Consider the following 14,669-nt stretch of genomic DNA (forward strand, 5'->3'; position numbering starts at 1 on the left):
TCATGCAGGGCTATAAAATGAAACCTTGCACCCCCAAGCATCCCCCAAAAAAACTAAAAATGAACTAGGCACCACAAAAATCACACAAGTGCTCTAGGGCATCCATGAAGTGGGTCTGCCCAATTTCCCTTTCTCCTCACATCTATCTTTTGGATGCCAGCCAGTGCCTAAGAACACTTTCCTGGACTTCCTCACTCTGCCCAAAGCCCCCCCCTTCCCCTTTGTGCCATGCAGCTGCTTCCCACTATGTGGCTGACTTCCATGCTAACTCAAACGGCATAGCTTGCATCTCTCCCCCTTTTTTAACCTCTCACATATAATTTTCTCAAAAGTAAAAAAAAAAAAAAAAAAACCTTAATTCTGTATTATAGATGTGCATTAACCCAGTGCCCACCAACTATATTTAGCTATTGAAACACTGCACTTACCTTAACCAAAAGGCCAACAAGTAAACCTAAGTTACATTTACTATAAGAGCAGAATAAATGGGGGTGCAACTGCCTCCAAGCCTGAGGACCAGAGTTCAATCCCCACGACCCACGTGATGGAAGGAGACTCCCAAAAGCTGTCCTCTGACCTCCACCTGCTCACTGTGGTATATGTGCACACACCCCAAAAAAATTAACAAAATTCTAAAACATGTACTAAAAAGTAGATTGAAGATATTTCAATTTTTGAATTAGTATTTGATACCTCTTAACTTTACTTATGTTCTCTTTTTTGTTTTAATATTTATTTATTATATATACAGAAGAGGGCGCCAGATCTCATTACAGATGGTTGTGAGCCACCATGTGGTTGCTGGGAATTGAACTCAGGACCTCTGGAAGAACAGTCAGTGCTCTTAACCTCTGAGCTATCTCTCCAGCCCTTATGTTCTCTTTTTTAAAGACAAGGTCTCACTATGTAACTCAAATTGCCTCAAACTTCCTATCAATCATGGTAGCTACTCTGAAGCTGGCTGGCTTCAATCTTTCTGTGATCCACCTGCCTCAACCTCCCAAAAGCTGGGATTACACAAATGAAGCACTACACCTGCCTAGTACTTCCAAATTTTAATAAGTATATAACATACAAGTATATATTATATTAGTATAGAAATATGCAATAACAACTATTTTGATCACATTATTTAACATTTCATATTATTTTTATATCAACTTTATTATTTAAAAAATCCTTGGGAATAAAAAACATAGTACACCAAAATTCCTTTATTCTTAATTTATCATTCTGTTTGGAGAATTGAGTCAAATTTATAATTTAAGTTACATATACATATAATAAAATATGATTCAGGCACAAGGTGGAATAAAGTATGACACATGCTGCAATATGGATTAACCATGAAAACATTATGGTAAGTAAAATAAGGCACAAACAAAAGGACAATGAATGTGTAGTATCTGGAATAAGAAAATTCCATAGAGACAAGAAGTGAGACAAAGATTGGAAGAGGAAATAGAAAGTTACTGTTTGATGGTTAGAGAACTGTTTTAGATGATGCATATTTTCTAGAAACAGTGTTCACATCACAAAAATTTTAATATATCTAATGCTACCAAATGATATACTTTAAAATGGCTAAGATGGTTAAGGTTTTGTATTCTGTATAGTAACAAACTTTGTAATTAACATATGTAGCTGGCAGAATATTTCTAATAGACAGTACCATTCTAGACATCATGCCCAGACTCCAGAGGCAAGGAGGCCATGGAGAAGATCAAGTACTAACTTACATTTTCAGAACAGAGGACATATACATTGCTGGTAAATGAGCTGATGGTTTGCTGGGTGTCTCTAATGAATACTAGACAAATTAACCCCAAAAGGAGAAAGGATCGGTAAACTACTATGCTATCATTAAGGTTAAACATTTTCTCCTAATGAAGAACGGATCTAAAGAGCAGCAGAATATTTTGTGCAATTTGGTCCACGGTTGCTTTTTAACAAATGTATAACAAACACAATTGGCTTTGTGATGAGGGCAGTTCTGTGTATAAGTGACACATAAATCTACCAAAGAAACAAGATGTTCTTGTTTTGTTTTGTTTTTCAAGATAGGGTTTCTCTGTAGCTTTGGAACCTGTCCTGGACTAGCTCTGTAGACCAGGCTGGCCTCGAACTCACAGAGATCCACCTGCCTCTGCCTCCCGAGTGCTGGGATTACAGGTGTGCGCCACCACCTCCAGGCAAGATGTTCTTTTGATTGACAGTCAACTCTAACATTCTCTGACTCTAACTTAAGAGGGTCAGTGCGCATGCAGGCCAAAAGTTGATATCAGGTATCTTTGAAAACTCTCCACTGAGTTCAGAGTTCACCAATTCTGGCTACTCTAGCTATACAGTATATCCCAGGGATTCCCTGGATCTGTCTCCTGAGTTCTGGGATTACAAGAGGCTGCCACACCTGCCCAACTTTTCAGTGGGGTTCTGGGAATCCAAACTAGGGTGATCACATCTATACAGCACAGATTTTATTTAGCCTTCACTTTTTTAGGAGTCAAACAGGTCCTCCCCAGTGATAATAGCTACAGTATTTCTTAAAGCAATTAAATAATTTTGCACCTATAAGCACATAAATTATAATAAATTTTTATTAGTTTATAAGATTTTGAGTTGCCTTTGTCACTTAGCGTAATACACTTTAGAAGTATCCAATTAGAGTATTAATAGTTCATCTCTTTTTGCTGATGAGTAGTATTCCACTGTCTACATGTATCATAAGTTAGTCAATCACTAGTCAGAGAAATTGGAATAGTTTTCAACTTCTTTTGGAAGGAGGAGGAGGAGGAAGAGGGAAGAGGAATGAGGAGGGAGGAGGAGGGACAGGGAAGAGGAGGAGGAGGAAGAAGAGGGAACAGAAATGAGGAGGGAGGAGGAGGAAGGACAAGGAAGAGGAGGAGGGAGAAGGAGGAATAGAAGGAGAGGAGAGAAGAAGAGGAGAGGAGGAGGAGAAGAGAAGGAGAAGAGAAGAAAGGAGGAGGCGGAAAAGGAAGAGGAGAGGAAAAGGAAGAAGACGATGACAAGCAAAAATAAAAAGCCTGTACAAGTTTCTCTATGAACTTTTTATTTCACTTGTGTGAACACCAAGATTAAGTCATATAAGTACACTTGACTCTTTAAGAAAATGTCAAAATGTTGTCCAAAACAGTATTTTAACCAGTAACATGTGAAGGTCCAGTACCTTACATCTTCATAAACAGTTTCTTTTTATTTTAGCAGTTTTAAACCATGAGTAAGTAGATGGAATACTTTCAGCTCCCATCCCTAACAGACACAAGAGAAGCATCTTTCATGCCTGGTTGTTCTTCCAGCTTTTAAATGATTTATTTACTTTTATGTGTTTTGTATGTATCTATGTCTGTATCAGGGTGACTAATCCTCTGAAATTAGAGTTATAGACAGTTGTGGGCTGCCCTGTGTGCTGATATTTGAACCCAAGTCCTCTGAAAGAGTAGCCAGTGCTCTTAACTTCTGAGCCATCTCTTCAGCCCCTCATTCCTTTTTTGTTTTGTTTTGTTTTGTTTGAGACGGGGTTTCTCTGTATAGATTTGGAGCCTGTCCTGGAACTCAATCTGTAGACCAGACTGGCCTGGAACTTACAGAGCTCTGCCTGCCTCTGCCTCCCAAGTGCTGGGATTAAAGGCGTGTGCCACCACCGCCTGGCTCATTCCATTTTTAAACTGATGTTTTTCTTCTTGTTGAGTTTAAAAGATTTTTATATAAATATGGGTAAGTCTTTTCTCAACTAAGAGATTTGCAAACACTTTCTGCCAGTTTGTGACTTATCTTTTATATCACAAATATCTTTCAAAGTGCAGTTAGACATTGGGAGAAGTCCAATTTTTTTTAAGGTTTTTTTTTTTCAAATTTTTATTTTATGTTCAAAGAGATAGCAATATTCTTTTTTACTGGCTGGGTGGTCCTGAATAATCCACTCTAGGGAGGTCACTTATTCTGACATAATGATGTCTATATCCTTTGTATACAAACCAAAGGGCTGCAAGCAGGCACATATTCTGTTCTACCAGTATTTGCAGATCAGACTGCAATGGTTTGAACAGACACAGCAGGAGCAAGAACCCTGGTTAAACTTTCTGAGGCTACATCCAAGAGCTGCTGGGGACTCATGCTGCCTTCAAAAGGCTATCCCTTTTTTTTTTGAGACAGGTTAGGCTGGAACTCAGGAAAATCTTCCTCCCTCAGCCTCTCAAGTGCTAGAATTGAAATGAGAATTTTTAAGGCAAAAGTCAACAGACAAAGTTGGCTACACACAGTATGCAAATTCAAGAGCAATATTGAAAAAAATCAAAAAGAAAAGGTTTATTTTTTAGTGTGGCCAAAGAGAAAAGAAATGCATACAAGGGTCCACTTACTAAGCTCATCTTTGAGGAACTGGCATGAGCTTTGGCTTAAACAGAGAATTGAGACAAAGGACAAGTATGCCAAATTTAAGCAATTTTGGTTAGATGTGATTGATCACCTTGGTCACTGACTTAGCTGCAAGAGAGTCTCTAAGTTATTAGCGCTAATCACTGTTACCACCTTAGAGGACAGACTTGGCTCCTAGAAAAGGAAGACTTTAGCTCCATTCACACTCTTAGATGAATGCCTTGGGTAGAGGCTATGTGCTGCCATCCTCCCAGCTCCCCACCCCAGCTATAGTTTTTTCCCCTAAATTCAAAATGATTGCAAGTTTAGGAGAATGACTTGTGCTTTATACCTTGAAGATGAAATGACTTAGGTAGAGTCCAGCAAGAATCTGAGACAAAGAGAAAGAAAAATCAGTAAGTCCCTGTTTCAGGGTTACGGGCATGAACCACCATATCTGCCTCTTCCTTTCTTTTTTTGTGTTTTGTTGTTGTTTTGGTGTTTTATAGTATCATATCTAAAAATCCTTTGCTAAATGTAAAGTCACAAAAACTTTAGGGGTTGGAGGTGGCTCAGCAGTTGAGAAGCCTGGCTGCTCTTCCAGAGGACCTGGTTCAATTCCCAGCACCCTCATGGCAGCTCACAACTGTCTGATCCAACACCCTTACACAGCCTCACATGAAGGCAAATACCAATGCAAACAAATAAATCATTAAAAAAAAAAAGGTACAGTCACAAAAACTTTCTTCTTATAGTTTAATCCTTTTTCAGTTAATTTTTATCTATTATGCAAGACATAGAAGGAATCAATTACATTTTGCTTTTACTACTTGCTCCAAAGTGGAATTGCACTTACTGGTGTTGATTCCATGCATGGCTCTCACCTCAATGGAAATACAAGATTGTTTATTCTGAGCCAAATATGAGTGCATGGCCTAAGGACACAGATTTAAATTGTCCTGAATAACAAGTTTCAGTGAAGATGTAGGTACATAAATTTTTATGGTCAAAAATAAAATAAAGTCTTAAGTCAAAGCATTTACTAAACATGCCACTGGGGACATCAGGCAGGCAGATCACAGCCAAGTGGATAAAATTTTCCTATGGATCTCAGATGTTCTCTAGTGACAAGATTAGCTTTGGGGATAATAGAAGCAAGTGATTGTTAAGTCAATCTATTCTAAGGTTTTGCCTGACAGTTGGAGTGTTAGGAAAGCTATAGAAGGTGGGTTATTAAGGAAAATAAAATTATAGTTTTTGTTTGTTTGTTTTTGGTTTTTCAAGACAGGGTTTCTCTGTGTAGCTTTGTGCCTTTACTGAAACTCACTTTGTAGACCAGACTGGCCTTGAACTCACAGAGATCAGCCTGCCTCTGCCTCTGCCTCCTGAATGCTGGGATTACAGGCGTGCACCACCACCGCCCAGCCAAATTATAGTTTTATATCTTCAACATTCCAATTTGACAATCATGAAGTTCCAATTAATCAGTTTGCCTTATAGAATCTTCAAATGTAGATTTCAGTTTATGCTTTTTCTGCTTCATTTTTCTGAACACCTATATTGGTCTGGAATGTAAGAATATGGGGATAAATAAACAGGAAACAGCCAAAAACCAACCAACTCACTAAAATACAGGGTAAATTCAACAATAAGTGAAGGCACTCAACAGCTAACAGCTGGGGGTAGGAGTGGGGGTATGCTGAAGAGTGCCAGTTAAGACGAGAAAAGAACAGACACAAAATACAACCTAGGAGAAGGAATCACAAGCAGCCACAAGATAGGAAAGTATCACATTCAGTTCAGAAAGACTGGAGCAGGAGGAAATCCCCCATAGGCTTTGCATTAGTGGCACACAATTTCTATATGCTCATGGTCTTTAGTAGGAAGTCTGCATACACTAAAATGCTTTTTAAAAAATGAAAAAACAGGGGATTGGAGAGATAGCTCAGCGGTTAAGAGCAATAGTTGTTCTTCCAGAGGTCTTGAGTTCAATTCCCAGCAACCACATGGTGGCTCACAACCATCTGTAATGAGATCTGGCGCCCTCTTCTTGTCATGCAGGCAGAACACTGTATACATAATAAATAAATAAATCTTAAAAAAAAAAAAAAAGCTACTTTAAAAAAATGAAAAAACAAAAATCCAATGTAATCACTACTTCAGTGTAAATGTGCCTATAAAGCAAAATAATAAGGCCCTGAAGACAGTCTGGCTCAGAACATGCTGTAACCCTGACTGAAAGGAGCTATGGTTATCCCACCAAGCTAACTTTACACCAATGCAGTAAGTCAGTGCAACCCCCCAAACAAGAAGGCGTGCCTGTCCCTATGGAGATCTTCACTCCACCCTGGGTCATATTCTGACACCATCCTCTTCCTGAAGAGATAATAAGAACCAAGACTTTACACCCAGTTTAGCTCAGCCCAGAGCCAGAGCTCAGGTGGCTTATAGTTACCAGTATGCTCTTTCATGTACTACTTCTACCACGATCCAAGGTCCCTAACTCCACAGCTACCTCTTGACCCACAGAAGTCCTTCACCTGCCCACTTAACCTATGGATCTTCCTAGTCTCAAAAAGGATTGCTACTTGTCCCCAATAGGACTGATGACTGCCAAGATCCCACTGCAGGCTCAGGACATGCAAGGCTTTGTTTCTCTTACTCCCCCAGGTTTACCACCTGGTTGGAGGTGGGACCACACAATCTCTCCTACCTACTCTTAAAAAGAGCAAGGTGGGGTGGGGTGGAGGAGAGGGAAGAGGAAGGGAGGAGGAACAGGGTTTGGTATGTAAAAGAAAGATTTTTTTAAATAAAAAACTACTAAAAAAAAAAAAATAGTGGGTTGGGGATTTAGCTCAGTGGTAGAGCGCTTGCCTAGCAAGCACAAGGCCCTGGGTTTGGTCCTCAGCTCAAAAAAAAAAAAAAAAAAGAAAGAAAGAAAGAAAAAAATAGCAAGTGAAACCCAAGTGGCACATGCCTATAATCTCGGTACTTGAAAAGTGGAGACAAGATCAAGAGTCCAAGATCATCCTTAGTTATAGCAAATGCAAGGATAATTTAAGACTAAATAGACCTTGCCTCAAAAAACTTAATGAGATTGGGGAAGAATGGTTTAAGTTTGTTCAAGAAGGGCCTAAAATTATATACTAGCATCCAAGCTCAAGTTCCTCTCTTTCAACCCACCTCAAAATTTTAAATAACATTACATGCAGGCAAAACATCCACATCCCACACATAGCTCTTAAAAAAAAATTTTTTTTTTGGAGCTGAGGATCGAACCCAGGGCCTTACACTTGCTAGGCGAGCGCTCTACCACTGAGCCAAATCCCCAACCCTTAAAAATGTATTTTAAGTGAGCAAAAAATGGTGTAGTCCTGTAAATTTAGCACTTGAGAGGTTTAAGTAAGGAGATCAGTTCAGTGTCAACTTTGACTGCACGGGGAGTCTAAGGTCAGCCTGTATTTCATAGTACTCTGTCTCAAAAATACCAACAAAAGGCATTACACACTTCAGAATATGACAGGATGAATGGGCTACAGGTTCATCACACCATCCTTTATGTAAATGTCCTCTCTCTAACTTCTGGAGCCTAGTATGCCCTGCAGGGCACCCATTACATGGGCATCTCTGTGGCATAGCACACTATGTGAGCAACTCCCTACTTATCAAGACACTTACTCTTCTCCCTCTATTGGTACCCTCCCTTTTCCCAAAAGCCACTCCAGTCTACCTCTTCAGCTGTTTTCTCCTCTACCTGCTCTAACAACTCTCCTCTACTAGTTAAGTGTCGACATGGAGCTGCCTGCTTTGTCTACTCTTATTACAAAAGCCACACCAGTGTGCCAGCGCATCACACCCTGTTGGACCCCTTATCACATGGAAGAAGACATCTTTCCACCGTGATAGGGGACACTTCTTTCTGACAAGTCTCTCAGTCTGTTTGGGCACACTGAGGATTGGAAATCTTGTCATCATGACACTTACCCCCTCTGCTCCCTATAGCCTCTCTAAGCTCCTTCCTGGAACTTCTTCAATGATCCCACCCAGGAGCTACTTGCTAAGTTCTCCACTGCTCCTGGGCCTGCAACCTGCAACCCTATCCTCACTGACCCCCTCAGACATGTATGCAGTTCCCTCTGGAAGTTTCCTCTTCTCTCTTCCGCTTTGGAGCTGCCTGCTCTGCCTCTTCCTTAAGCCCTCCTATATTAATATTAATTGCCCCCCTCAGGAAGAGCTCCTACACTTTGTGACCCTGCTCCCTCTCAACCCCCTCCTGGAAGTCCTGTACTTCTCTACACCCTCATGGCCTCTACAATATTGGAACCCTCCCTCAGGTAGAGTTTCTGCTTGTCCTCCTTGTCTCCATTGTTCTGTCTCTTAGTTCCCTCTTGGAACTTTTGGGAACCCTTCCTATGGAGGAGTTTGTTTTCAGACCCTTTCTCCTTTCTCCTGATTCAGAGATTTCATTAAAACCTGCTGTCTTACTGCAAATAGCTTGGCCTCAGCACAACTCAATGGTCAAAATGGGCACACTTAATTTCTAAATATGGTAACATAACAACCTTTGCCACTGCACAAATGATCCCAAAATCTATTAGGTCTACTTTCTCTGCTCCACACTCCCAAGAAAAGTCTCTTATCCCTATGATTTTTCCACACTCTAGTCTCAAGAAATCGTCTAAGTCTATTATTCAAAGACACTCTTTGCTCCAGGATTTGTAAGTTCTTTAGGTGTGGTTAGAAAAAAACAAAAACCTGTAAAATCTGTAACAAAAAGTTAGCTTAAAAGTTTTAACAAAAACTTGATACTTAAAAAAAAATCTAAACATTAATGTAATATTAAGATTTCTATTGCTATAAAGAGACACCATAACCACGGCAACTCTTACAAAGGAAACATTTAATGTGGAGGCAGAAATGGTGCTAGAGAAGGAGTTGAGAGTTTACATCTGCATCAGCAAGCAGTAGGAAGAAAGAATGACATTGGGCCAGGCTGGAACATGTGGAAACTCAAAAACAGCCCCCAGTGACACACTTCCTCCAACAAGGCCACACACACACCTCCTAGTAGTGCCACTCCCTATGAGCCTAGGGGGCCATTTTCATTTAAACCACCACACATAGGTAATCTTTTTTTTTTTTTAGCTGAGGATCAAACTCAGGGCCTAGGCAAGTGCTCTACCACTGAGTTAAATCCCCAACTCACACATAGGTAATCTTAATTTGCTACAGCATATTACATGTGATTCAACTCTTGTTTAGCATACACACACACACACACACACACACACACACACACACATGATATGCATATCATGGATTCAACTTTTGTTTAAACAAACAGATCTACTAGGAAAATAGATCTTTTTAAATAGCAACCATGTGACTTGCCTCCATCTTGGCTGATGACCTCATTAGGATAGAAACAACCATGTGAGTGGCAGCCATCTTTACTAAGATTAGGAAGTACATGCCATGTAACTTTACCACAGTCTTGCTTTAAGATGACCATGTGACATAAAGCAACTAAAGCAACAATTATAAAACTTCTTAGTCCCTCAACTAGGTGATTAATATCTTCTTTTCAGACCGGAAACAACAATAAGTCCCCAAAATATTTTGAATTAGGATGGATTTTTATGACTAAAATCAAGGTTTATAAATTCCTAAGGTTATAAAATGTACTCAAATTAACAAAAGCTTAGAAATGAATGCCTAACTAATTATGTCTTTGCCAGCTGTGTTCAACACCAGACTTCCAGAAATTTCAGATAAGAAATAATGTGGCTGGGCAGTGGTGGTGCATGCCTTTAATCCCAGCACTCGGGAGGCAGAGCCAGGCGGATCTCTGTAAGTTCAAGGCCAGCCTGGGCTACCAAGTGAGTTCCAGGAAAAGCACAAAGCTACACAGAGAAACCCTGTCTCGAAAAACCGGGGGAAAAAAAAAAAAAAAGAAATAATGTGTATGTTTGAAAATAATATATATTCGATAATTAAGGTTTATGATCCCTAAGGTCTACTAAGATTAAAAGTAACTGACTTAAAGATGTCTAACCTCTTTGTCTTTGCTAACTTTATTAAGCTTTAGCTATTTGGATAAACTGGGTCACAAAAAACACTGATATTCTGTAATGGTACACTATAAAAGGATCAGAAAAGGTTACTAATCTCTCTGTGGACCATATTTATGGTTGAATAAAGTTCCCAGTTTCTCTGTGGACTATATTTATAGTTTAAAGCTTTTATTTTGATGTTAAAGGATCACCAATTAGATCTTCAACTCAAATTTTTAAGGCACATTATAACAAAGAAAAAGCTGTAAATTCAAATCTTATAAAAATTACTAGTGTAAACTGTTAAAGATAATTAAGACATGCAAGTTAACAGTCAGTCACCTCATAAAGGGCCAATTTCTTTATGTTCTCAGACCTACACTTGTAGCCATGCTAAGTCCAAACATAATCATTTATTCATGCTAAAAGCATCTGTCTAATCTGTAACTTTACCTTCTTTGCCTACCCAATCTGTCCCAGCAGGTTTCAGGTAAACTGCAAACTGCTCCAAGGATGCTCTGCCTACAATGTGCTAGCCACAGGGGTTCCAGCCTTAGAGACTACTTCAAAGGCCTGCACTTCCCTAGCCCCAGGTGGTTCTACATAACCTGGGCAGCCTGCACTCTTCTCTTCCCATCCTCTGACCATCATTCCAGCCTTCCTGTGTCCCCACAAAGATACTTACATTTCAGCAGAAAGTAGCTTCAGAAGAGATTACGTCACCACCACCCCCCCCATCATCAACAAAAGGCTGAAATGATCAGTCCCAAACCCAGGACAAGTCTCACTTAGTCCCTGTGGCTCCTCCCAGCACTCCAACCCTCCAACCCTAAACCTCTCCCTCCCAGAGGCTGGGCTTCCACTTCCCTTCCTCCAGTCTGAAGCCTACTGGCTATGTCTCTTGGCCCAAGCTGCCTCTTTGGTCCCAGGCTCCTCTCTTGGTCTCCCTCCCCCTCTCCGACTACATTCAGTCTGGACTCTTTCCTCTTCCTGCTTTCTCCCTTATATCAATAATAAAAATCTTCTCCGAACTTTAGGAATAGACATACCATCCTTTTATTTCATTTTTCATTCAGTTAGCTCATTTTTGTTTTTAAGAAAAGTTTCTTACTACATAGGCCTCAAGCTTGAATCATTCCTTCAGCTTTAGCCTTCTAAGTGTTAGATTATAGGCCTAAAGCAGGATATCCAGTAAACAACTTTTCATAAATATCTGCCAGACAAATCTATGATCTTCCTCATTCCTCTGTTACTTAAATTATTTTGTGTGATTTGGAGGGAAAGTCAATGATGAACCACCAAAAGGAAGAGGAAGCACAATGTAGAGAGACAAACTCTTCTTGACTCTAACTTGATCCCTGAACTCTTCTTCCTATGTCCCTGACTCAAGGAGTCCAACTTGACTCAAGGACTCTAACTTGATCCCTGAACTCTTCTTACTATGTCCCCAACACAGAGACTCTAACTTGACCCTTGAACTATTTTTCCTATGTCCCTGGCTCAAAGACTCAACTTGACCCCTGAACTCTTCTTCCTATGTCCTTGACATAGGGACTCTAACTTGACCCCTGAATCAACTGACAAAGGAAAAAGTAACAGGAGCAGAAACAAAGTTTGTTCACAATATACATAAATGTTATGGAACTCCAAAAGGCATTAGAATTGGCACAGTTTGGTTTTACATACTTTTCCCTTTTCTGTGGGGTGAGAGATTAAACTGAGGAAATAAAGGACTAAAAAGTGTAGAGAAAATGCTAAACAATGCAAGTTTTGGGCTTTGAAGAAAGCAAATTTGTGGGAAAGCAAGAATGGAGGTCAGAGCTGGAAAGTGGCCGGCGGAACAGTCATGGGAGGGTCAACGCTGGCTGCCACTGGAGGTCACCAACCAGTTCCTCGAGCAGTTAGGCCTGCATCCTAACAGGCAGTTTGTCGATGTGTATGAGATGGAGCCTGAACTTCTCAGCACGGTACCAAGACCAGTGTGTGCAGTGTTACTCCTCTTCCTTATCACAGAAAAGCATTAAGTGTTAAGGACAGAAGAGGAAAAAAAAATAAAATCTCAAGGACAAGATGTTATGTAATCAGTGTACTTCATGAAGCAAACCATCAGCAATGCCTGCGGGACAACTGGACTAATCCACGCCATTGCAAATAACAAAGACAAGATGCACTTTGAATCTGGACCAACACTGAAAAAATTCCTAGAGGAGTATGTGTCAATGAGTCCTGAAAAAAGAGCCAGATACCCGGAAAACTATGATGCTATTCAAGTTACTCATGAGACCAGTGCACATGAAGGTCAGACTGAGGCACCAAGTATAGATGAAAAAGTAGATCTTCGTTTTATTGCGTTAGTTCATGTAGATGGGCATCTCTATGAATTAGATGGACGGAAACCATTTCCAATTAACCATGGGAAAACTAGAGATGAGATGTTGTTAGAAGATGCCATAGAAGTTTGCAAGAAGTTCATGGAGCGTGACCCTGATGAGTTAAGATTTAATGCAAATGCTCACTCGGCAGCATAGCTTCTCGACAGAAACACCAAAAACTGTATTATCTGCAACAAAAAGTTACATTTCTGCTGCTATAACTAACTCAAAATTTTTGATATTTTCATTAACTTGACTGATTAAACTTTATGTGAATAAACTTTGAAAAAAATAAATAAAAATTTAAAAAAAGAATGGAAACACTCAGAAAAGGTGGTTTTAATAAAGAACATGTTACATGTGACAATGTACATCTTGCTTTTAAAACAGAAAGTGTAGAGAGCTAACCTGCTCAAAACCAAGTTCCAGTGCCAAAATGGCATACTGCATGAATATACCTTCAACACATTGGAAATAAAAGTTTTAAAAAGAGATACAAAAACAATCAGGAGGGGCAGAGGGTGTGGCTCAGTGGAAAAAGAGTTATTACTTGGTACTATAAATGCACACCATGGGTTCAATGCACAACATGGGGATGGGGCAAATACTTTTTTTAAACTGGTATCTGATATGCTTTCTGAAGCCATCAGAAGCACAAGAATTCTCTTCTGTACTAGTCTGCACTTTGCAGGGAGAGAAAAGTAAACTATCACTTTGTCAGGGTCTCAGGACTTTAATGGACTTAATCAGACCCTGGAGGGTCATCTGTCTCCATAGGCTTGCCTTTAAATACATTTACTCGAGCTACAATAATCAGATGGTTTCAGAGAATAAATGAAAGCATAGTAACTATAAATTACTGTTGCAAATGGCATTTCCCTAGAAACAATATATTCAGGTGGAAAGTATATGATTTTCATAACTATCATAATTTAATAATTAAGTGGGACATGTAATGTGATTAGGACTGAGGGCTCTGGTAGACTATTTGCACTCATAGCAGCCTACAAAATAAAATTCAAATTACTCACACTACATGTAATCCTAGATTCCACCATATACAAAGATGAAATATAATTAAAAGTACCCAGTACTTTTAACTACCTCCAGAGACTATGGTAAAGGCCATAGTAATGTATAAGGAAGTGTTTTGCAAAGTCCTGGGCAAAGTGGGAATCAGTATCAGCTGACAGCTGTTCATCACCCGCCAACCACATCCAAAGAATGGCAGTTGGAGCTAGTTCTCTCATCCAGAGCTCAAAAAAGTCTGTCATACTATTTTTACAGAAAATAAATTCTGTATCAAAGCAAATTTTAAAAAGCAATGTTAAAATAAACCCCATCTTCTTTCCCCCAGCAAATCAACTGGGGGACTAGCTGGCTGTCTTTCCTGCTTTCTCTCACACATTCACAGAATCACATTCTCTGAGTATATAAAAAAACACATTCTTCCGCAGAATGCATTTTTTTTAAACATTTTTGGTTTTGTCTGTTACTATTCTTTGACAATTCCATAGATGTATATAATGAATTTTGGTCATTTTCACACCCAATTATCCTCTCTTTCACTGCAACATTCTGCCAAATGAGTTGCCCCACACACTCTGTTTTGCTTTACATGCTGGCTGGAACTCTCTGTGCAGCCCCAGGCTGACCTCAAGCCTATGATCCCTGCTTCAGCCTGAGTGCCCAATATTAGGTCCCAAAGAAACTCAGAACAAATGGATAACTGAGGTACCTATTACCATACTAACACTCAAGCTGGCCTCCAGGCTCCTTACCTCTCTGCTCTTTTCACCCCCCACTGGCTACCCTAAACCTCTCCCCAGCCCAGGGGCTTTGCTTTTCTTCCCCCACCTTCCGGTTCCAG

General features: G+C 39.9%; 1 protein-coding gene and 1 pseudogene across 7 annotated transcripts in view; one reads left to right on the forward strand and one right to left on the reverse strand.

The window, feature by feature from the left end:
• The window catches only part of Srpk2 (SRSF protein kinase 2), a 188,952-nt gene that overhangs the window by 145,193 nt on the left and 29,090 nt on the right, over window positions 1-14,669 (reverse strand). The window lies entirely within an intron of this gene.
• Window positions 12,356-12,955, forward strand: LOC118579234 (annotated as a pseudogene).

This window comes from Onychomys torridus, chromosome 3 (assembly GCF_903995425.1).
Source record: "Onychomys torridus chromosome 3, mOncTor1.1, whole genome shotgun sequence".
NCBI classification, from domain to species: Eukaryota; Metazoa; Chordata; class Mammalia; order Rodentia; family Cricetidae; genus Onychomys; species Onychomys torridus.